Source organism: Engystomops pustulosus, chromosome 7 (assembly GCF_040894005.1).
Source record: "Engystomops pustulosus chromosome 7, aEngPut4.maternal, whole genome shotgun sequence".
Taxonomy (NCBI): Eukaryota; Metazoa; Chordata; class Amphibia; order Anura; family Leptodactylidae; genus Engystomops; species Engystomops pustulosus.
The window spans coordinates 158,879,714-158,902,871 of NC_092417.1; the positions used below are offsets into that span (position 1 = coordinate 158,879,714).

General features: G+C 46.5%; 1 protein-coding gene across 2 annotated transcripts in view; it reads left to right on the plus strand.

The window, feature by feature from the left end:
* The window catches only part of ANO3 (anoctamin 3), a 246,029-nt gene that overhangs the window by 59,674 nt on the left and 163,197 nt on the right, over nt 1-23,158 (plus strand). The gene's annotated exons all lie outside the window — the stretch shown is intronic.

Below are 23,158 nucleotides of genomic sequence, written 5' to 3' on the forward strand. Positions count from 1 at the left end.
TGCAGGCAGGTGGTGGGGAATATTCTGCAGGCAGGTGTGGGGAGTATTCTGCAGGCAGTTGGTGGGGAGTATTCTGCAGGCAGGTGGTGGGGAATATTCTGCAGGCAGGTGTGGGGAATATTCTGCAGGCAGGTGTGGGGAGTATTCTACAGGCAGGTGTGGGGAGTATTCTGCAGGCAGGTGGTGGGGAGTGGCAGGTGTGGGGAGTATTCTGCAGGCAGGTGGTGGGGAGTATTCTGCAGGCCGGTGTGGGGAGTATTCTGCAGGCAGGTGGTGGGGAGTATTCTGCAGGCAGGTGGTGGGGAGTATTCTGCAGGCAGGTGGTGGGGAGTATTCTGCAGGCAGGTGTGGGGAGTATTCTACAGGCAGGTGGTGGGGAGTATTCTGCAGGCAGGTGGTGGGGAGTATTCTGCAGGCAGGTGGTGGGGAATATTCTATAGGCAGGTGGTGGGGAGTATTCTGCAGGCAGGTGGTGGGGAATATTCTGCAGGCAGGTGTGGGGAGTATTCTGCAGGCAGTTGGTGGGGAGTATTCTGCAGGCAGGTGGTGGGGAATATTCTGCAGGCAGGTGTGGGGAATATTCTGCAGGCAGGTGTGGGGAGTATTCTACAGGCAGGTGTGGGGAGTATTCTGCAGGCAGGTGGTGGGGAGTGGCAGGTGTGGGGAGTATTCTGCAGGCAGGTGGTGGGGAGTATTCTGCAGGCCGGTGTGGGGAGTATTCTGCAGGCAGGTGGTGGGGAGTATTCTGCAGGCAGGTGTGGGGAGTATTCTGCAGGCAGGTGTGGGGAGTATTCTGCAGGCGGTTGTGGGGAGTATTCTACAGGCAGGTGTGGGGAGTATTCTGCAGGCAGGTGGTGGGGAGTATTCTGCAGGCAGTTGGTGGGGAGTATTCTGCAGGCAGGTGTGGGGAGTATTCTGCATGCAGGTGTGGGGAGTATTCTACAGGCAGGTGGTGGGGAGTATTCTGCATGCAGGTGTGGGGAGTATTCTGCAGGCAGGTGGTGGGGAGTATTCTGTATGCAGGTGTGGGGAGTATTCTGCAGGCTGGTGGTGGGGAGTATTCTGCATGCAGGTGTGGGGAGTATTCTGTATGTAGGTGTGGGGAGTATTCTGCAGGCAGGTGTGGGGAGTATTCTGCATGCAGGTGTGGGGAGTATTCTGCAGGCAGGTGGTGGGGAGTATTCTGCAGGCAGGTGTGGGGAGTATTCTGCATGCAGGTGTGGGGAGTATTCTGCAGGCAGGTGGTGGGGAGTATTCTGTATGCAGGTGTGGGGAGTATTCTGCAGGCAGGTGGTGGGGAGTATTCTGCATGCAGGTGTGGGGAGTATTCTGCAGGCAGGTGGTGGGGAGTATTCTGCAGGCAGGTGTGGGGAGTATTCTGCAGGCAGGTGGTGGGGAGTATTCTGCATGCAGGTGTGGGGAGTATTCTGTATGTAGGTGTGGGGAGTATTCTGCAGGCAGGTGTGGGGAGTATTCTGCAGGCAGGTGTGGGGAGTATTCTGCAGGCAGGTGTGGGGAGTATTCTGCATGCAGGTGTGGGGAGTATTCTACAGGCAGGTGGTGGGGAGTATTCTGCAGGCAGGTGTGGGGAGTATTCTGCAGGCAGGTGGTGGGGAGTATTCTGCAGGCAGTTGGTGGGGAGTATTCTGCAGGCAGGTGTGGGGAGTATTCTGCAGGCAGGTGGTGGGGAGTATTCTGCAGGCAGGTGGTGGGGAGTATTCTGCAGGCAGGTGGTGGGGAGTATTCTGCAGGCAGGTGTGGGGAGTATTCTGCAGGCAGGTGGTGGGGAGTATTCTGCAGGCAGGTGGTGGGGAGTATTCTACAGGCAGGTGTGGGGAGTATTCTGCATGCAGGTGTGGGGAGTATTCTGCAGGCAGGTGTGGGGAGTATTCTGCAGGCAGGTGTGAGGAGTATTCTGCAGGCAGGTGGTGGGGAGTATTCTGCAGGCAGTTGGTGGGGAGTATTCTGCAGGCAGGTGGTGGGGAATATTCTGCATGCAGGTGGTGGGGAGTATTCTGCAGGCAGGTGTGGGGAGTATTCTACAGGCAGGTGGTGGGGAGTATTCTGCAGGCAGGTGGTGGGGAATATTCTGCAGGCAGGTGTGGGGAGTATTCTGCAGGCAGTTGGTGGGGAGTATTCTGCAGGCAGTTGGTGGGGAGTATTCTGCAGGCAGGTGGTGGGGAGTATTCTGCAGGCAGGTGTGGGGAATATTCTGCAGGCAGGTGTGGGGAGTATTCTACAGGCAGGTGTGGGGAGTATTCTGCAGGCAGGTGGTGGGGAGTGGCAGGTGTGGGGAGTATTCTGCAGGCAGGTGGTGGGGAGTGGCAGGTGTGGGGAGTATTCTGCAGGCGGTTGTGGGGAGTATTCTACAGGCAGGTGTGGGGAGTATTCTGCAGGCAGGTGGTGGGGAGTATTCTGCAGGCAGTTGGTGGGGAGTATTCTGCAGGCAGGTGTGGGGAGTATTCTACAGGCAGGTGTGGGGAGTATTCTACAGGCAGGTGTGGGGAGTATTCTGCAGGCAGGTGGTGGGGAGTGGCAGGTGTGGGGAGTATTCTGCAGGCAGATGTGGGGAGTTTTCTGCAGGCAGGTGTGGGGAGTATTCTACAGGCAGGTGGTGGGGAGTATTCTGCATGCAGGTGTGGGGAGTATTCTGCATGCAGGTGTGGGGAGTATTCTACAGGCAGGTGGTGGGGAGTATTCTGCATGCAGGTGTGGGGAGTATTCTGCAGGCAGGTGGTGGGGAGTATTCTGTATGCAGGTGTGGGGAGTATTCTGCAGGCAGGTGGTGGGGAGTATTCTGCATGCAGGTGTGGGGAGTATTCTGTATGTAGGTGTGGGGAGTATTCTGCAGGCTGGTGTGGGGAGTATTCTGCATGCAGGTGTGGGGAGTATTCTGCAGGCAGGTGGTGGGGAGTATTCTGTATGCAGGTGTGGGGAGTATTCTGCATGCAGGTGTGGGGAGTATTCTGCAGGCAGGTGTGGGGAGTATTCTGCATGCAGGTGTGGGGAGTATTCTGCATGCAGGTGGTGGGGAGTATTCTGTATGCAGGTGTGGGGAGTATTCTGCATGCAGGTGTGGGGATTATTCTGCATGCAGGTGTGGGGAGTATTCTGCATGCAGGTGTGGGGAGTATTCTGCAGGCAGGTGTGGGGAGTATTCTGCAGGCAGGTGTGGGGAGTATTCTGCAGGCAGGTGGTGAGGAGTATTCTGCAGGCAGGTGTGGGGAGTATTCTGCAGGCAGGTGTGGGGAGTATTCTGCAGGCAGGTGGTGAGGAGCATTCTGCAGGCAGGTGGTGGGGAGTATTCTGCAGGCAGGTGGTGGGGAGTATTCTGCAGGCAGGTGTGGGGAGTATTCTGCAGGCAGGTGTGGGGAGTATTCTGCAGGCAGGTGTGGGGAGTATTCTGCAGGCAGGTGGTGGGGAGTATTCTACAGGCAGTTGGTGGGGAGTATTCTGCAGGCAGGTGTGGGGAGTATTCTGCAGGCAGGTGTGGGGAGTATTCTGCAGGCAGGTGTGGGGAGTATTCTGCAGGCAGGTGTGGGGAGTATTCTGCAGGCAGGTGGTGGGGAGTATTCTGCAGGCAGGTGTGGGGAGTGTTCTGCAGGCAGGTGGTGGGGAGTATTCTGCAGGCAGGTGTGGGGAGTATTCTGCATGCAGGTGGTGGGGAGTATTCTGCAGGCAGGTGGTGGTGTGTATTCTGCAGGCAGGTGTGGGGAGTATTCTGCAGGCAGGTGTGGGGAGTATTCTACAGGCAGGTGTGGGGAGGATTCTACAGGCAGGTGTGGGGAGTATTCTGCAGGCAGGTGGTGGGGAGTATTCTGCAGGCAGGTGGTGGGGAGTATTCTGCAGGCAGGTGTGGGGAGTATTCTGCAGGCAGGTGTGGGGAGGATTCTACAGGCAGGTGTGGGGAGTATTCTGCAGGCAGGTGGTGAGGAGTATTCTGCAGGCAGGTGTGGGGAGGATTCTACAGGCAGGTGTGGGGAGTATTCTGCAGGCAGGTGGTGGGGAGTATTCTACAGGCAGTTGGTGGGGAGTATTCTGCATGCAGGTGGTGGGGAGTATTCTGCAGGCAGGTGTGGGGAGTATTCTGCAGGCAGGTGTGGGGAGTATTCTGCAGGCAGGTGGTGGGGAGTATTCTGCAGGCAGGTGGTGGGGAGTATTCTGCAGGCAGGTGTGGGGAGTATTCTGCAGGCAGGTGGTGGGGAGTATTCTGCAGGCAGGTGGTGGGGAGTATTCTGCAGGCAGGTGGTGGGGAGTATTCTGCAGGCAGGTGTGGGGAGTATTCTGCAGGCAGGTGGTGGGGAGTATTCTGCAGGCAGGTGTGGGGTGTATTCTGCAGGCAGGTGGTGAGGAGTCTTCTGCAGGCAGGTGGTGGGGAGTATTCTGCAGGCAGGTGTGGGGAGTATTCTGCAGGCAGGTGTGGGGAGTATTCTGCAGGCAGGTGGTGGGGAGTATTCTGCAGGCAGGTGGTGGGGAGTATTCTGCAGGCAGGTGTGAGGAGTATTCTGCAGGCAGGTGGTGGGGAGTATTCTGCAGGCAGGTGGTGGGGAGTATTCTGCAGGCAGGTGGTGGGGAGTATTCTGCAGGCAGGTGGTGGGGAGTATTCTGCAGGCAGGTGTGGGGAGTATTCTGCAGGCAGGTGGTGGGGAGTATTCTGCAGGCAGGTGTGGGGTGTATTCTGCAGGCAGGTGGTGAGGAGTCTTCTGCAGGCAGGTGTGGGGAGTATTCTGCAGGCAGGTGTGGGGAGTATTCTGCAGGCAGGTGTGGGGAGTATTCTGCAGGCAGGTGGTGGGGAGTATTCTGCAGGCAGGTGTGGGGTGTATTCTACGTGTACTGCAGAGTTTGGTTCTGGTATTTTACTTAACCTTTTTTGGGAGCTGAAATTCATTTAGCTGAATTCCATGGCTAAAAAAAAATATCACCTGGGATAAAGTAACAACCATTACAGGATGCAAAGGGTTAGGGTTGGTGGAGGTGGTTAATGGTCCTCTTTAGAATTTTTAATTACCCTGGGGGCGAATAATGACTTGAAAACCAGCTCTATGTGAGGTTACGTCCTACACGACCTTTAGAGTTCCTTATTGTGCCAGAGCTTGGGACCCGGTAAGGATTCCATAGTGATCTGACGATCCATCTGAAGCTTTCTATGTATTATTGTCTTATCTTATTTTGCTTTAATATTTTGCTACAGACCAAGGGGCCCATATATCACTTGTCTGGGTATGTAGTGTGAAAGTTAGATTTTCTTCCCTACTATCGCATTGATGTATGATCATCTTGTCGACCTGAAGCTCGCAAAATGTGAACGCATCTGAGATCCACTGCAGGCTTCCGAAGGAGAAGAGAAGTTTTCTCTGAAGCCTCTTCTACTTCTTCACAATAAAATGAGATTTTGCTTTCCAAATTTTCTTAATCCCCCAGTTATTACTGAAAACTGTAACACAAAGTCATATTTCATGGGTTTTTTTCTTCTGGAAAGGTCTAGGGATTACTCGGGAGGTTCCCCTTCACAGTTCCGAAATGTATATATCAAATATAACAAACACCTGTAACACTATAGACCAGTGATGGCAAACCTTTTGGACAGAGAGTGCCCAAATTACAACCAAAACCCATGTATTTTTCACAAAGTGCCAATGCGACAATTTAAGTAGTAACTTGTTACTTCCTGCTGTGTCACAGGTTTAAATTGGAGGACACCAATACAGTAGAAAGAAGGAGAAGAAGTTTGGATTATCATTGTAGCTTGACCTTGACTGCCCGGGACTGCAAGAGGGCTTGATTCGTGTCTGGTGAACTCTGCACTGATGGCGTGGGTGCCCACAGAGAGCGCTCTGAGTGCCACCTCTGCCACCCGTGCCATAGGTTCACCACCACTGCTATAGATGATGGGGGTCATTTGCTAAGGGCCCGATTCGCGATTTCCCGACGTGTTACCCGAATATTTCCAATTTGAGGCGATTTTCCCTGTATTGCCCCGGGATTTTGCCGCACGCGTTCGGATTGTGGCGCATCGGCGCTGGCATGCACGCGACGGAAATCGGGGGGCGTAGCCGAACGAAAACTCGACGGATTCGGAAAAAAAAAAAAAGTGTTGCGGGACTCGCACTTACCATCACCAGGAATAGGCCGGTGAACTTCAGGGCATTCCGGCAGCAGCGCCACCTGGTGGACGTCGGAGGAACTACCTTAGTGAATCCCAGCCGGACCCGAATCCACCGCAGAGAACGCGCCGCTGGATCGCGAATGGACTGGGTAAGTAAATCTGCCCCGATATGTTCATAGCAAGGGGGGAATCTAAAGTCTCTGCTGCCTAAGACGAGCTATAGAACAGCTCCGCCTCCAGAAGAAATATATCTGTTTTTTTTTTAGTAAGTGGGTTCTCCATGATATGTCCCACACCTTTGAGTGTGAAGAGACACAATTTTAGGTGTCAGGTGCTGCTTTATAGCAGGGGACAGTCAGTAGTGGATTACTCTATAGGTGGTTTGGGCGGTTTGGGACCCAAGCCTTCTAGGGGGCCCAAGGCAACCCAAACTACTCTCCAAATACACACTATGATGTGGCGGTGTCGCAGTGCGTGATGTCATAGTATGAGAGGAAGCTGCAACTGCATGGAGAAGAAGCAGGAGGTAAGTATAGAATTTTTTTTTTTCTTAGGTGGCTCTGCTGTGGAAATTTCATTAATGGGGAGGCGGAAAGCTCTGCTGTGGACATTTCATTAATGAAGGATGGAGGAAGCTCTTCTGTGGACATTCCTTTGAATGGAGTCCCTGCTCTGGATATTTCTCTACTGGTGGGCTCTACTGTGGACATGTCTTTAAAATGGGGCCCTGCTGTTGACATTTCATTAAATGGGGCTCTGCTGAGGACATTTATTTAAAGGTGGTCTCTGCTAGGGAGTCTTTCTTTAAAGGGGGCTCTGCTATGGACATTTCATTAAAGGGGGGATCTTCTGTGGGCATTTCATTAGTGAGGGGAAGCTGCTGAACATTTCATTAATGAGGGGAAGCTGCTGGACATTTTATTAGAGTAGCGGCTGCATTTCCCACCATAGGCTTATACTCGAGTCAATAACTGTTTTCAGTTGTAGTTTTTTTGGCAGTAAGATTAGGAGTCTTGGCCTATATGCAGGTACTTACAGTAGGGAAATTTTTTCCCTCATATTGAAAAGACCATGGACAAGGGAACATTATAGGTGTGTTTCTGTAGCGCATTTCTTCTATAGGCAGACAATAGAAAAAGGAGCACTATCAGAAAAGGGGAGCAGCTGCAGGAAAGGGGGCATTTGATAATGGCACATTAAATGGGTAAAGGTTAGATATGGGGTATTTGTGGGGCTACCATTTTTTTTTCCAACGGACCCTGTTAAGCAGGTTACCCGCCCTGGTCCCTGGAAAAAAATGTTTGGGTGCAGCCTTTCTCCGGATACAAAAAGGTTGGAGACCACTGCCCAAAGGTACTTTAACCCTTGGGAGTGTGACTGCTCCTACCATATACTGCAATACTTCTGTATTGCAGTATGTGTAGAATTTGCTATAGATCTGTAAAAGTGTGCCACTGGCATACTGTTAATGATCTTCTGCAATGACAGGTTCTTTGACTGCCGCTGGTGGGTTAACTCCTTACCTCCTGCAATTGCTCCCAGCAAAAATTAGCAATTACGATTAGCAATTTGGTGTTGAAATGGTTAAGCAGAAGGTAAACATTTGTATTACATCCCATTGCAGGATCCTTTGGCTTTTCCACTTGATTTGACCCTCACACCATGATCAATACTTACATGACAACTTAATAGTTTCCTTACAGGAGTTGCGGTAACAAATCAACCCTAGGACTTTGTTGTCCTAGAAACAGTTCTTCAGGGTCTCAACTCAATTGTCCCAAAACACACGTGGATTACGGTTGTTGAATTAAGCTAATTACAGTATTTGCCAGATTTACCCTTAATTCATCATAAATAGCCTGAAACAAGGATATATTCAACTTGGCCCTCACATAAAGTTCAAGAGCTCTGGTTTCATCTTATTCTCTGATCTCGTTGAGATGTCCTGCTCTGATGACAGGCCATACAGGTGCCATTAAGTTCCTTGGCCAATCAATTGCCATAATGGTAATGCCTGTATGTATGGCACAAAACTTCTGAAGCCTGTAGGCCTGTGATTGGCTGCAGGCAGCAGTCACTTGTTCATATATGGACATTTTTTGTGTCTTGGAATACCCCCTTCAGACTAAAGTTCAGACTTCAGATGCTGGATAGAGTTTGCGATTTGACTTGCTGATCAGTAGGATTGTAAAGTTATACCTACCCACAGGTCCAACTCCTGGGACCACCAATGATCTCAAAGGTCAACAAAGGTTCCAGGCCCCTGATTGAATGAATCTCCAGGAAAAGCATATTGTTTGCCTCTCTATTCACCAACCATGGGCTTCCCAGACAAGTCTAGTACTTTTTAAAGTTTCACGGGGGAAGGGGATATATTTTTGACCTTCTGATGGGACTCTTGGTAAGTGTGATAGAGGTAAGCAAAACTACCTCTGTACAAAGGGGCAAAGAGTCATAGAATACTTCGGAGACAAGTCCTGTTTACAGAATGATGAGGTATTAGTATATGAACCAACCTCAAAGGGTTGAAGGGATGATCCAACTCCATTTTTAAGCCGCGATAAGGCAGCAGTATAAAAATAAGACCCCCCCAACCTCCCTGAATTTTCTTACTATTCCAAAGCCGACTACCTGGTCTCGAATGATGCATCTTCTTTCCTGGTGTAGGCAATATTTGGTTTGAGGGAAGGTCAGCTCTGCAGCCCTGGCTTCAGTCATCACCTCTACCCACCTCATGAGGCTAAATGTCCTAAACTGTGACGTGGTGCCATGTTTGTGTAGAGATGTAGCAGCATACCACCTATCTATACCAGAGTAGAAGCTGCAATAGATAGAACCTAATCAGTCAGTATTTGGACTTAGGTCACGTCCATTTATTTGACTCATTTTGGACTTTTATAATTCTTGCTTTTGATCCACACTACGTTGGTTTCCACCAACAATAGGCAAAGAGAAACATTTGTCTATGGGTAAGTTAAGGTAAGGCAGAAGCCACAATATGGAATGCCCTAACTATGGAAACCCTATGGCGCTTTCTCAACATAAAGAGTAGTACCATGAAGAACCCATAGTAGGTTGGTAATTTTCATTGGGGGCATTGGTTTACAATTATATTGCCTGTTTAGATCCATTAGAACAATAGTTGAGTTGTATTTATCGTTTTACTGGATACAAGATTCACTCACATAATAATGCAGGAAGTTGAGTTTTGGACTTTGGACTTTCGTGTTCCAAATCGTTGACCCCTGTCCTCGGCTTTACCCATGTGTAAAGCAGGCTGTTATGATTATGAAGCATCATGTAATCTCAGGCTTTTAGGAGACCTGCATTGTCTCTGGAAACAGCGCGGCTTGAAGCACTTTGTTGCTTTTAGGTATTATGTACGTCCCCCCCCCCCCCATTTATCTCATCAAGCTGCTGCCATTGACTTCACTTGACCTTGTTCGCCTGTCCTGGCCATGTAGGAGAGGATTTGCTTTTTACTGAGCATTCCTAACCACAAGCTTGAATATCAGCCAAGGGAAAACGGCTAGGAGGAAACCTTTGGCTTTATAGAATGGATTGTAACACGTTCCAGTGTAAGGGGCTAGAATTTCCAGGACAAGCACATGATGAAGTATATCTAGTTCTGTGCTCAGGTCACTGTTCTCGAAGGCATTTTGTTAATGAAGTCTTCCAAATTCAGGCATTTTCTTGGGTAATTTATCCATTTGAAGCAATATTTTTTGTTTGCAGGTGGTCCCCTACTTAAGAACACCTGACTTACATACGACCCCTAGTTACAAACGAACTTCTGGATGTTGGAAATTTACTGTACTTTAGCCTTAGACTACAATAAACAGCTATAATAGATATCACAGGTGTCTACAATGAAGCTTTATTGTTAATACTGGTTCCAATGACAATCCAACATTTTTAAAATCCAATTGTCACAGAGACCAAAAAAAATTTGGCTAGGGGTATACAGTTCCGACTTACATACAAATTCAACTTAAGAACAAACCTACAGACCCTATCTTGTATGTAACCCGGGGACTGCCTGTATTATGTTCCCTTGTCAGAAAAGTCATTGAATTCGCATCTTCTGTTGGATCATATTGACCGCTCAGAAGTTACATGTCTTGCTGTACAATTTGGGGGTCAGACCCTCAGGTCTCAGGCCTCAGGTATATGATGAAACTCAATACCTTGTGCCACGGGATCTCCACTGGGGGGTCCAGCGTGGAATGGGGGTCCCGCCTGTCCCCAGCTCTATGCACTCGGTGGAGGGGGGCAGGACCTCTAACTCTATGGAGCACATTTACTAAGGACCTTGCACCAGTTTTATGTCGGACTTTGCACATTCTTTCCAGAGCAAACTGCTTGCACAGGTATTTATGAAATGTCTGCACCACATTTGTTTTGCACGTGACCCTTTTGTGGCGTGACTGCACTATTCTTCACACAAGAAAAATCTCTGCACTGAAGGGGGTTCCAGTGCTCAGTCGGACCTTGCGCCACATTTATCATGCAAAGTCCGACAGAAGTGTGTTGCACGCCCCATGTTAAAGGTGCACCCGAAAAAAGTTGGTGCACTCTGTTGGGGCAGTGCAGGGGGCGCCAAATTCATGCAAGCCCCCTGCACGCTACACAGGCAAACTGCACATTAGAAACAATAAATAAAACAATAAAGCAATAAGGATATTGATAATCCCCTCCCAGCAGGCAGCGTCCTTCGCTGCCCATGTAATGCTGCGCTGAGGCATCATGGGACGGATAGCAGAATGCAGAGAAAAAGAAATGTAAAACATAGCAAAGCAGAACATTGAGGGTGAACTTTAGAGCTCTGAGGCCAATATAAAGTATAGATGGGTAACGTGATTTATCAATCGATCATCTGTTTTGCTTTATCTTTCATCTTGGCTTGACTTATCCGTAAATCTGTGCAAAAAACAAAATGTCTCCAATATATACCTAGAACTTCTCTATGATGAAACAGAGAAAGGGAACAGCATTTTTAATTAAGATCATTACTTGGCCTGTAGAAAGTATTGGATTAGACCTTAGATTTTGGTGGAAATTGGATATGGTAATTTCTCCTGCACTGCAGCCCTTGGCTCAGCACTGCAGAAAATACAACCGAGTGATTTATAATTGTTCTCCATCACATTTCTGTGCTATCAGCTGTTCAGCCCTCTGACCTGTCCCTGTTGCTGTGTTCAGCCACCGTTGGATCACAAGCTCTCACCCACCACAGTGAAGCAGACATCTAATGTGTCTCCCGGCATGTCGGGGGAGTAGTATCAGCAGAGCGGATGATGATTCGGTCAGACCTCTCTTAAATACTGAAGAAGAAATATTTGCACAATGAAAAATGAATTTGTTAGATCTTAGAGAGGGCTCATTTTATTTTTAGTCTTGTTCACAGTGTATACCTGTCCGTAGGGTATAAGCGTCTATTGCCGGGACGGTTCTGACCATTGAGATCCTAATAAAGCATAAGAATGAGATCCTTAAAGGTGTTGTCCAGTGACAACAAGAAGGCCCCTATCCACAGGATAGGGGCTTACATGCTAATCTGTGGGGGTCTCAGTAATGTGACCCCCACATTTCTCAGGAATGTGGGTCTGTTACACCCAGTTGTACATCATATGAATCGAGCAGCCAGTTTCCGTTCACCCTGCTTCTCTATTCTTCACTATGGCACTGACGTAAATAGCTGAGTGCCATGCTCCGCAGTCTTTGCCAATTACATAAACAGTGGGGCACATTTACTTACCCATCCCCTCGCGATCCCTGCTGTGCGTTGTCTGATGAGGATTCGGATCTTCCGCGATACACGTAGCTAGTGCTCCCGATTTCCTGCATCTGTCACTTACCCCTCTGAGGTCCGCCAGATTTCACCTTCTTCTTCCCGGTGTATGTGAGTGCTGATTTTGCGACACAATTTTGTTGTAAAATTCAGCAGTTTGTCCGAATCAGTCGGATTGTCCGACGTCCATGCCCCCCGATTTGTGTCGCATGCAAGCTGGCGCTGATGCACCACACTTCGATCGTGTGCGCCAAAAATCCAGGGCAATTCAGGGCAAAACCAAAAAAATCGGGAAACCCGATGGAAATGCGCTGTTCGGACCCTTAGTAAATGTGCCCCAGTGAATGGAGCGGCAGTGCACATTTGCATCGGGGGTACAATGGACCCCATTAATGTGTGGGACTAACTTGTCACTGGACAACTCCTTTAAGGTGCTGCTGATGGAAACACTTTTCTACATTCACATCTATGGGACATTCAGGACAGATCTCTCCCATAGTCACGTAGTGGTCGAATAATGGAGCTCTTGGGGCACTTTCATGACCCCATTCTTGTGACTGCTAGGGATTCCAGAAGATTAGGTCTGGTAGGGACACCAGTAGTTGGTATCTCTGGCGCCTTCAAAGACAGTTGGACTGGTGCACTCCCAGTACCGGTGCACATTACGTTGGCATTACTATGATGTTTGTTTGTATTGTTGGCTGAAGCCCCAAATTAAATCTACACCAGATCTAATGAGCCAACTGCCCATACTGCAAAATCAGATCAGGTCCCATTCCTGCCCTAGTTTTTGGCGCAGGCATTGTTTTCTATTGACCCCATCTCCGACTCCACCAAAATGGGCACCATCTCTGATCCCAACTACACAGCTCTGGACACAAAGGAGAAACAGACGTTGATGGGGATGTAGCCTACGTAAACAGCACTTTGCCTACGCCTCTATCTTGCCTATTATTCCAATACAGGTAGTCCCCGGGTTACGTACAGGATCGGTTCTGTAGGTTTGTTCTTTAGTTGAATTTGTATGTAAGTCGGAACTGTATATTTTATAATTGTAGATCCATATAATTTTTTTTTGGTCTTTGAGACAATTGGATTTTAAAAATGTTGGATTCTCATAAGAACCAGGATTACCAATAAATCTTCATTACAGACACCTGTGATAACTGTTACAGCTGATCATTGTAGCCTAGGACTAAAGTACAGAAAATTACCAACATCCAGAGGTCCTTTTTTAACTAGGAGTCGTCTGTAAGTTCGGTGTTCTTAAGTAGGGGACCACCTGTACAAAAAAAATACTGTTTGCTCTCTGTTCATAATGTGGCCTGTCTCTTTAAGAAACACTTGCTTCTGCTGGGTTGGGAAGCAATTGAACAAATTGCTTGCATTACCCATGTGCTGGATGTGATAAAAATAAATCCAGGGCAATAAAGAGTAAATGAAAGCACAATGTAAAAGTTTGTAGAAACATCTCAGCTCGCAGAAGATTTATATGACAGTGGAGATAAATGAGGCGAGGTTATGGACTGCTGTGCAACTTTTCCGAGCTGCTTGTAGAGCCGTAATACTTATTTCAAATCACACAAATGCACTCACACAACATTCACATAATAACTCACACAGACAACATCGAAAACCATCAAGTTTTGGAATGGGTAAGCACAAGCAACTAAGCAGAGGCATCTACATGGAGATGATGAGACCCAGGGCCGGATTAAGGGGGGGTGGGGGCCCCTGAGCGCAAACTGGTGGGGGCCCTTCCAACAATGTTTTTTTCAATTAAGTCAATGTTGTTCAAGGGAAATAATAATGGCTCTCCAGATATCCCAGATAAGGGTAACTGGTAACCAGCACAATGGTTTTTCAATTGTTTCAATGAAAACACTGAGAGTTGATCACCGATCGCATGCACATGACAGTGGTGGGGGCCCCGTGGCTCACGCCCCGGGAGCCCCTCCTTTAATCCGGCTCTGATGAGACTAGAAATCATAAGATCTGAAATCATGGAGGGTTGTGAAAGCTCATGTGTGTAGACCATTAGAATTACCAATGTGTTTTAGGGTCACCTGACTAAAGGTAAAATGTCATATTAAAGGGATTGTCAGCATTATGGATTGTCCATATCTTGTCCCTGCTCTAATCTGGTCTCCGTCAGCAATCAGATGGTCGGTCCTTCATAACCACAGAGCAAGCAGCCGGTTGCTGTTGGTTTCTAGCCCACTTGAGTGGACAAAAACTGGATTTACAGTAGACCCCGAGAAGTCAATGGAAGACATGGGTGTAGCAGGAACGTTGCCAACAACTTCCAGCTCCATGCTCTATAATGGGTTGGATAACTGATTGGTAATGGGGATCAGATATTACCTCCTCCCGACAGATCAGGTATTGATGGTTGATCGTGCTGAAAGGCCACCACTATTGATTCCTGAACAACTACCTGCAGATCTTATTTATGACAGTAGCCTGGGCCTGACTTTAGGAACAATGATAGATATTTAAGCAAAGGGCTGCCTACTTCTACTCATCATTTTGATATTTCCATGTCTTTATCACTTAGAGCAGAGGGGAAGGGCCGTGCTGGGTTCAGTAAAGAGATCTCACACGCATGTGCACAAGGGTGCTCTAAGTACAGCTACAATCCTGGAACATAAAAGCATTTTTCATAATCCTGCTGCTACCACAAAGAACCCACATAAAGGTGTAGTTACACAGATCTCCTGGGCTATTACCTATCCATATGTACAGCTTTACACCTACTAGCTCCCTTGTTTGTTGCTGAATGATGCAAGTATTCCTCCGGCAGAATAAATGCTCCCGCTTCTTTATAGCATTACGTTCTGTACAAAGGTCATGGTTTTATGGTTCCAGTGAATGTGACGGGTCAGATAATTTATTATTCATGATACTGAAAAATGAAAGCACGCTGTCATACTGGTTATGAAACCCTTCCCTTTATGTGTGGCTGAGATAGTGTGTGAAAATGTCATAATGTTTTTATGCCTTTCCGAGGAAACAATTCAGAACCGTGAAATGTCAAGTTCAGGATTTATTATGCATAATGGAGTTTATTTCACAGCACAATCAGTGAATATAGACTGGAATCTTTTGTATATGATCTTACGGGGCTCCTGTTAAAGCGAGTCTGTCAGCAGATCTGACCAGGCAAAATTGTAGTGTTAGTGTTCACTTTCCAAGGTAAAAGGAAAGGGTAGTGTCCTCACACTGCTTTGCTCTTAGTTCTTTGCACTAAGTAGCTCCACCCCCACTCCCCTTCCTCTTTGCTGTGAGTCACAACTGTAGTATTTGAAGGAAACTGCCTGGAGGTAAGAGAACAGCAGTGTGAGGACACTCCCCCAATCAGGGGTGGATTAAGATTTGCATATCTATGTTTCTCTCTCTCTGTCTCACTCTATCTATGTCTCTCAGTCTGTTTCTCTCTGTGTCTTTCTCTCTCTGTCTCTGTTTCTCTGTCAGTCTCTATCTCTTTGTTTGTGTGTGTGTCTCTTTCTGTCTCTCTGTCTCCCACTATGTCTCTCCCTCACTCCCTCTCTCTCTTTCTGTCCCTCTCTGTCGTTCTCCCTCCCTCTGTCTGTCTCTGTCTGTCCCTCTCTCTCTGTCTCTCTTTTTGTCTCTGTCGGTCAGTCTCTTTCTGTCTCTGTCAGTCAGTCTCTTTCTGTCTCTGTCAGTCTCTTTCTGTCTTTGTCTCTGTTTCACTCTGTCTTTGTCTGCCTGTTTCTCTGTCCATTTCTCTGTCTCTGTGGATTAAGATTGCATAGCTATGTACCCCTCTATTTGTTTTCTCTCTGTGTGTCTCTGTTTCGCTTTTTGTCTCTCTCTGTCTCCTTCTCTTTCTGTTTCTCTGTGTGTGTCTCTGTCTTTCTGTTTGTCTGTCTCTGTCTATCTCTATCCATATTACCTCACATATAAGCTGCTGTCTTATACTCATTGCTTACAGTAACCAATCAAATCTCAGGGCTCATGTTAATTACCTGTGGCAAAATTGAAGTTGAGTACAGTATATATATGTATATATATATATATATATATATATATATATATATATATATATATATATATGTGTGTGTGTGTGTATATGTGTATATATATATATACCTTATTTTGCCATGGGTGAATAAAGATCACCTTTATACTTACTGGAGGGCTGCCTCATTGCATTTTTGTGGGCTCTCTTCCATATAATCATGGCAAGATGACACCTGGTCACCTTATGAGCTATTTTGGATTCCCATTGGACTTTGTACTATATAGATTGCAGTTAAAGGGGTATTCCAGGAATCAGCATGGTTCATATACAAATGGGTCCTTAAAATATAAGCTAATATTTTATTAGTTGTTATTTAAAATTTTGCTCCCTTGAGCAGAAAAATGCTGCTGACATACAATGTAATGAAGAATTACAATGCTTAACTTCCTCCATCCGGAGCTAACACAGAACAAAAGATGGCCACTGGTCACATGTCCTGCACCTGCCTGGGCAGGTCATGTGATCAGCGCTATGTTTGGCTGTAGTTGGTTGGTTGCATTTTCATCCAGTATGGACCTGTCACCCTGAAAAACGGCACTAGGAGCTGTTCCTAAAGTAAGCAGGTCTAGTGCTACAACAGTCCCAGCAGTGTTAGGCTACATTCACACTAACGTATGGGGGACGTATATACGGCCGACGTATATACGGCCGATATACGTCCCCCATACACTTCTATGGGCGCACGGCACCCTACGGGAGCGGTACGGTGCCGCACACGTGCGGCACCGTACCATTCCGTACCCGGGAAAAAGATAGGACCTGTCCTATCTTTTCCCGTAATACGGCGCCGTGCGCCATAGGTTGCTATGGAGAGGGGCGGGGGTGAGCTGCGCTCACCTCCTCCTCCTCTCCCCGTACACTGCCGTTGCCCGCTACGGTACGGTACGGGCGGGCAACGGCAGTGTGAATATAGCCTTACACTGCTAGCGTTATCAGAAACCTCAGATAACGCTAACATATACTGCTGTGCTGTACACTAGAAACGCCAGAGGCACTGCCTCTTCCCCGGACCGCCCGCTCACTCCATAGGCCAGCGGTGACTGCCATGAGTCATGCGGCAGTCCCCGCCCCTAATCCCGCCCCCTCATGAATACGCCGGACCACTTTGAGAGCGGTGTACAGCGAAGCAGTGTTTGTATTGGAAACCTCCGCTAACGCTAGCATTTTTTTCAACTTTTGATGATATTTTTCATGCTATGATTTTTAGAACTTTATGACCGTTTGGTCACTTTTTATAGAATTTAAAGTAAATCTACCTTCAAAATTAAGCAAATAAAATCAAGGCACCTCCTCATTGATCCAGGAGCACTTCCTCCCTCCCATTGTGAGCTAAAACTCCCCACTGCAGAGAGATTTCATCAGGCAGAAAGGGGTGGGGCAGTGCTAAGGGAGCAGTGGGTAGGGGCTCTTGTAACATCCCTCCAGAGCCCTTCTGATTTATTAGCATAATTTAAAAAGTTGAATTTAGAAGTCATGGATAACAGATATAAGATGATTACCACAGTCACAGTGCCTGGATCTATGAGTAAATGTCCCTGGTTTATCACAATGGATTTTGATTGTGGATTCCCTTTAAAGCACATCTTCCACCAGGATGAAAGACTTTATGCTCCATTAACACCTATAATCCCATGAGCCCCTCAGGCTGATTTGCATACAGTCCTTCATCCTGGTAGTAGATGCCCTTTAGGAGTAGCTGTGACATACATGGCATACCTCCTGTGATATCTGGCCAACAGAAACTTATATGGAAATAATGTCATATTAGCCAAAGGGGTGGTCACCTTTTATCTCACACAACCCCAGAAAGAATAAAAGGTTACCGCCCCCTTGGTGAGTATAAGATCATTTATATATTAAAGGGATTCTACCACCAGGATGAAGGATTGTAAACCAAGTACACTTACATGTAGGTGTGTGTCTTCTCTGACAAGATCTGCTCTTATTAAAGCTCCTTATGTCGTTATTATTACAAAAAAATGCTTTAAAAAAGGCAAATTAACCTGAGGGGCTTCGGGCTCCATAGCTACTAATGGAGCCCGGAGCCCCTCAGGCTCATTTGCCTAATTTTAAAGCCTTTGTTTTGTAAAAACAAGCACATAAAAAGCTAAAAGAAGAGCAGATCCTTCAAGAGGGGGCACACACCATCATGTAAGTGTGCTTGGTTTACAATCCTTCATCCTGGTGGTAGATTTCCTTTAACTTCCAGGGGATGTACCTTTGGAATGGGTTGACATATTTTAAAACAACAAACACTAATTTGTTTAGGGGCTCTGTGGCAAAGAAGCAAGATAATGTTTGTCATTGGTGACAGCTTCATCTTTAATAACTGAGGCAACTTACAGACAGGTGGGGGTGTAGTTTCCAGAAGAAAGCAGTCACATTTACCAATTATAAATCCTCTTGCTACGTATTAAAAGCTAGCGGATAATTAGATGTTAATCAGAAATCCATCCCAATTGTATTAGAATAAATGAGGAAGCCTTCCATACGGCGGCATCTTTAATCAGAGCAGACAATTTAATATATACAGTATAGAAGGTGCCTTGTTCTATAAGGACTATGGTGCGGATAGGGATGCGCCAGCACTCGAGCGCTGCACTGCCAAGATAAGGGAAACGGGGAGCAGGTCAATAACTCCTGCTGATACAATATAGATAACATAAAGGAAGCCATAATGAGGTTCTACACATAAGAAAATCACTGTATCATCAGTAAACCTGCTGCTGGTAAGATGTATGCCTATGACATGGGAACCGGATCATTACAAGGATTTCCATATGGAAAACCATTCCAAAGGCATAGACTATGGGAACGTAATGTGCTATGCTTCAGAATATTTGGGGACATACAGTACAGTCGTGTAATGCATGTATAATGCAGGTACAGTCTAGGTGTGTAAGTTGTTTTATTTCAGTTCAACCACATTTAGTGTTGGACTGGGGTTCCTTGGACCCACCAGATAAAGTAATTCTGCATTCCCAACATTCATCATTCCCAAGGAAAAAAGCGGCCATCAGCCTTCAAATTAGGTTGTCTCTAGCTGTCTCTTTGGGGTCAAGTCTTAGGTTTTAGCCTGAGCCCACCGGAGGATCCTCTGAGGCTCTGGTGGGCCAGTCAGATACTGGCCAAACCTACAAATTGTTTATTTTTCCATTATAGGTAACACCAGACTGGGGCACTCTGATGACCATATACAATTTATAGTAACAAAGTATCATAGTATATCATACTAAATAAGGTTAGAAAAAGACACCAGTACATCCTATGTGACCCTTATATGGCTGCCCTTAATATACAAGTGTCAAACTCAAGGCCCTTGGGCCAAATCTGACCCTCTATCTCATGTTATGTGCCCATGAGCATGGCCTGATTATGCCTAGCTGTGATGCACACATCATGACCAGACATGCAATGAGCTTGCCAATCTCAAACCTATTTGTGAAGCAGAAGCAGTCGTAAACAGGCCCAACTCAACCACCATTCAATTTAGCAAGCAGCTTCAAGATCTGTTGGACTTTCCTCCTCGTAGGTATCTTAACCCAGTTTGGTTTCGGAATGGGGTATTGATAAGGAGATGGTAAATTTATCCCCCCAGTGAAGGTGGAGTGTTGGGTTAGTTGTACAAGATGTCTAATATCCATCGCTGGGGGAAGGGATAGTGTTGGTAGTACAATTACAAGAATGTTCCTGGGGGTTGCATTACAGGGAAGGTCCCAACCCTGGAGTACCATAAGTTGAATATTGCTGCAGGAGGGATGGGATGTAATAAGGAGAAGGTCTCTTCTGGGGAGGGTTAGGGTTGTCCATGAGAATGAGATTGTTCATGCTGCCCCATTGGAGCCTACCCAAATGCCATTGCGGTTTTGAGTAAAAATGAATGTATATAGCATGCAAACAGGTCCCATATGAATTACCGAGGAACAATAGAATGACTTGACCATTTGGGCCTCCCTTTTTAGAACCCTTTTAACTTATCATATGTAGGTCTTCAACGGCTTTGAAGCTAAGACGCTCCAAAGTGCATGCATACACTCAAATGTGAATGACAGAACTGCACAGAACCCTTTTGAGGGCATCTCTACCCATATTGATCCAGCCTAAGAGGAATGGGGGTTGTAGAAGCCAGGTTCTCTTGATTGGTGTAAGACAAAATCTAGACTACTACAGAAGAAGACACCAGCATTAGTTATGGGACTTGGTAGGTTGAAGGCCAGGGAGATACAAATCACCTCTGCTCATATTACACAAAAAAGACTTATTACAATGTATATAATGGGGTGCGTGACTTCTGTGCCCTGATTTTTTTTCAGGATCAATAGTCCAGAGTAGAGAAATGGCCATGGAGTTAACTCTCAGAGACTATAGTAGTATATCTGCATATGCTTGGAGTCAAGGATGGAGAACTCATGATGATTGCAGGGATGGGGCATTCGTCTTCTCCCCATCAGTTAAGCATTACAGGATACCCTAAGGGCAGTCCATAATTGTTACACATTGAGGTTATATACGGCCTCAGAACAGCGGTCAACTTGGAAGAACGATTGTCACTTTGTTCCTGAAGTTCTGTAAACTCCGGCATCAAGAGACGGACATGTCTGGAATTTCAATGGCTTATTGACAGAATGTGATGGAGATGTAATCCAATTTGTAAATCCACCAACACAGCAATTTACAGGATTACAACATGTGCGAGACATTGTATATGACAACACGACTGCCGCCAATCTAAGGAACAACAGTTTACGGCTTCTACGATTAGGAGAGGATCTTCATCTTGGCTTTTGGGTGATTTATTCCATCTGTAATGAGACTTAATGAGGCTTGATTAATACAGGCAATCCCGGGGTTACATATAAGATAATGGGGCACATTTACTTACCCGTCCCGTTGACGTCGCCGATCCAGAATGTACGACGAGGATTCGAACCTGCTGCGATTCACTAAGATCTTGCGTCCAATTTGCTGCATGTGTCGCTTCCCCGCCGAGGTCCGCCGGAGTTCACCTTCTTCCCGGTGCATGTGAGTTCTGATCTTGCGACATAATTTGGAAAGTTAAATTCCACAGTTTGTCTGAATCAGTCGGACTGTCTGGCAGCCACACCCCCGATTTGTGTTGCATGAAAGACGGCGCCGATGCACCACAATACTATCACGTGCGCCAAAAATCTGGCGCAATTCAGGGCAAATCGGAAATATTCGGGAAACCCAACAGATATGCGTCCGAAGGACCCTTAGTAGATGTGCCCCAAGGTCTTTAGGTTTGCTCTCAAGTTGAATTTGTATGTTAGTCGGCATATTTTATAATTATATAAATTATATAATTATAATTTTTTGTCCCAGTGACGATTGGATTTTAAAAATGTTATGCTGTCATGGGAACAGGAATTATCGATAAAACTTAATTACAGACACCTTACAGCTGATAATTGCAGCCTGAGACTTATGTAAAGCATTCAGAGACTTCACCAGAGGTCACATGGGGCAGAGAGGTCTGTCTGTAACTAGGGGTCTTCTGTATGTCAACCACCTGTATTTAGCAAACGTATTATTACTTTGAGTTTTACATTTTTCCTATCTGATAATAGATATCAGTACTTACATAGAGCATGGGCAGGAGAGACAGGCCAAAAGGAAGGGACCCCAAATTCTGGGCCCCCTTAAAAGTAACATTTGTTTTCAATGGTTTGACATTTACTGCCTATATCCATTAACAGAACCAGGTTTCTTGCATAAAGACGGTTTAGTTTAAAAACCTTTGTAGGTCCTTCAAAGGTCCTGGAAAGACTTGAGTAAACGTGTGTCGAGAGTTGGGCCTAACTTGCTGATCAGTAAGGGTCTCAGTACCCCCCTCGGCAATCTCCGTCAGCTCCATAGAGATTAATTGAGCAGAACAGTCATGCGTTGACGGTCTGCCCCATTAGTCTGACGGAGCAACGAGGTCCGACTGAGACCCCCACTGATCAGCAAGTTAGGCCCTATCCCGGCCTAAATTTAGTTTGTGGGAAAACCCCTTCAGGGCCCTGGACCTTGAACTTTAAATTGTCTCTAATACATAGTTGATCACTTCTCCGGCCAGTCATAGCAAGGACATCTATAACGAATATGGTCAACAATGGTCACTTTTAGTTTTTGGAGTCATTTTCTGATCCTATAGAGGTCACAGAGCCGAAACTGCTAAAATAAGTGTTCCTGCTTCTGTTACCACTCCGGCCACTGATGGTCTACAGTGGTCACTAGACCACCCACACTTCCAACCAAGCCAGTAGTGTCTTCAAAGTGACTTGACACCACGCCGTAGGAACTGAAGATTAGGTTCAGTGCCTTTTATTTAAGAAAACCATTTTAAAGTGGCTATATAGTGTGTAATATTCAGAATAATCTTTTTTATTAGATCTATGGAAGTCCTACTCTTGGTACCCCAACAATCAGCTGTTTTAAGGAGGCATGTGGTTCCACCAAGACTGATTTTATTGGGAAACACTGTACTTTATGTAAACGGGACAAGCCGTAGCTGATTGTAATATGGACATTTTGGCAAGCAGCCTGAGACCCAAGACTTCTGGGGGCCCCATGGTCGCCCACACCAACACCACTCACCAAGTTTGATACTGCCCTGTAGATATAATAAAAAGAAGAAGGACCACTAGCAGAATGACCTCCAAAAGAGAATTCCTCATTCATGTGTGCCAACTCTTAAAATCTGTGTGCACAAGAACCATTCAAGAAACTTTGAAGGTCCTGCGAAGGTCTTTAAACTGCAGAACTAAAGGCTGACAAACAGGACTTGCTGTCTTTACCGAGAAGCTTGATGCTGGTACCGTATGTCAGTAGTCAATGTCAAACTAGTGAAAAAATTAGACTCATGAGATGCCCAGAATTTTTAGGCTCTGAACTGCCCCTGAGGGTAAAATATAAATTGGACAAAGCAATAATTCCCTGCATCACCACTACAGCCAGGAGGGTGCTCTGCTGTATAAACAGGTTCTAGACTGATGTAAATTAAAGAAATACTATAGGGCCCATTCATACAGCTGATAAGAGGAGAAATGAGAGACCCCCAATTATATTGATTGTTAGGAATAAGCAATGGCTGGGTCATTCCTGTGTTCCCCGTCATGACACTGCCCACACCATTCCGTACGCCAGATATGGCCCAGACTAAGAGGAATGATATCAGACACAATTGTGTTATGATGTACTTTGGACACTTCCA